Source organism: Carlito syrichta, unplaced genomic scaffold (assembly GCF_000164805.1).
Source record: "Carlito syrichta isolate Samal-C Ts95f unplaced genomic scaffold, Tarsius_syrichta-2.0.1 Scaffold304583, whole genome shotgun sequence".
Taxonomy (NCBI): Eukaryota; Metazoa; Chordata; class Mammalia; order Primates; family Tarsiidae; genus Carlito; species Carlito syrichta.
The window spans coordinates 247,787-249,855 of record NW_007248679.1 but is presented as its reverse complement, the minus strand read 5'-3'; the positions used below and the strand labels follow the sequence as shown (position 1 = coordinate 249,855).

Sequence of the window (2,069 nt, the reverse complement as noted above, 5' to 3'; positions counted from 1 at the left end):
TAAAAAAAAAAAAAGGCCTGATATGGTGGCTCAGCCTGTAATCCCAGCACTTTGGGAGGCCGAGGCAAGTGGATTGCCTGAGCCTGCGGGTTCAAGACCAGCCCTGGGAACTTGGCGAAATCTCATCTCTACAATAAAATAAAAAATTGCCGGGCATGGTAGCGCGTTCTGGCTATTCGGAAGGCTGAGGCGGAAGGATTGCTGGGGCCCAGAAGGTCGACGTTGGGGTGGCCGTGAGCGTGCGTACCACTGCACTACAGCCTGGGTGAAGGAGTGAGACTCCAACTCAAAAAAAAAAAAAAAAAGCTAGCTGGGCATGTGCCTGTGGTTCCAGCTACTTGGAACGTGATCCTTTAATGAACATTTCCTAAAATTCTTTTTTGAGACAGAGTCTCACTGTCTCCCAAGCTGGAGTGCGGTGGCATGCTCACGGGCACTGCAGCCTCAACCTGCTGGGTACAGGTGATCCTTCCTCCTCAGCTTTCCAAGTAACTGGGACTACAGGCATGCACCACTGTGCCCGGCCAATTTAAAAATTATTGTAAAGATGAGTCTCGCCAGGCTGGTCTCGAACCTGTGAGCTCAAGCAATCCTCTCGCCTCTACCTCCCAAAGTGCTGGGATTGCAGGTGTGAGCCACTGTGCTGGGCTCTACAGTGGAATGTTAAAACTGGTTGGCTTAAAGAGAACAAAAGAGTTTGCTGTCTTGTATAACTGCAACTTTTCTAAAAATTTGAAACTGTTTCAAAATAAAAACTTTTTTGGAAGAATCCATTTGTTCCATCAGGATATAGAGAGCTGGAAGGAGCCTCACTCTCATCTTTAAATTTAAAAAAAAGCGAGGGTCACGTGGTGGCTGGGTGGGAGAAATGAGGACTTCAGAGATGTGGGACTTCAGGCAGGGAGGTAGCACAGAGGAAGCGTTTGACTTCTACAGTGAGGTGAGACAAATAGAAAAGAGAGATTCAGTTCTAACATCCAAAAATCAGATTGAAAGACTGACCCGTCCTGGTTCCTCCTACTTCAACTTGAACCCATCTGAGATTCTTCAGATAGATCCAGAAGTTACAGATGAAGAAATAAAAAAGAGGTTCTGGCAATTGCCCATATCGGTGCATCCTGACAAAAAACCAAGATGATGCTGACAGAGCACAACAAGTTTTTGAAGCTGTGGACAAAGCTTACAAGTTGTTACTGGATCAGGAACAAAAGAAGAGGGCCCTGGATGTAATTCAGGCAGGAAAAGAATAGTGGAACACCCTGTGAAAGAGTGAAAAAAAAGTTGAAGGAAAGAAAACCTCCAGTTGTAGAGGAGGGTGATCTTGAGCTGTTCAAACAAGCAGTATATAAACAGACCATGAAAATCTTTGCTGAGTTGGAAATTAAAAGGAAAGAGAGAGAAGCCAAAGAGTAGCACGAAAGGAAATGAAAAAGGGAAGAAGAGATTGAAACTCAAGAAAAAGCCAAACGAGAAAGAGAGTGGCAGAAAAACTTTGAGGAAAATCAAGATGGTCGAGACAGCTGGCAAAACTTCCAAGCAAATACAAAAGGGAAGAAAGAGAAGAAAAATCGAACCTTCTTGAGACCAGTGAAAGTAAAAATGGAGCAGCGTGAGTGACCACCTGGGTTTACAGCCACAGGACCTTCTCCCAGCAGTCTCCCTGCTTTGAAGGATTCATTCTTTCCTCCCACTTCCTCCCCAACATAGAGTAGTATTTGCTTTTAGTTCATTTTGTTTTCAATGCAATTTAATATCGATCAGAGTAACTCTTTTGTACACTTAAGTGAGGGCCTTGGTTTAAAAAAAATGCCTTTGCCTGCTCCCGGCCGCTAGAACAAGGATTGAAAGGTGCCATTTCCAAACAGTTAGCCGTATCCCGCCCAGTACCAGGGCGTCCTAGCCTGTCTGCATTCATTAGTGTCAATATTCTTTTTTTTTTTTGAGTTGGAGTCTCACTCTGTCACCCAGACTGGAGTGCAGTGGCCGCTCCTGGTCACCGCAGCCTCGACCTGCTGGGCTCCGGTAATCCTTCCGCCTCGGCCTTCCAAGTAGCCGGAATTACAGGCATG

General features: G+C 45.6%; 1 pseudogene; it reads left to right on the top strand.

Annotated features, from left to right (window-relative positions):
• Positions 1-868: 868 nt before the first annotated feature.
• On the top strand, positions 869-1,617 carry LOC103262659 (annotated as a pseudogene).
• Positions 1,618-2,069: the final 452 nt, after the last annotated feature.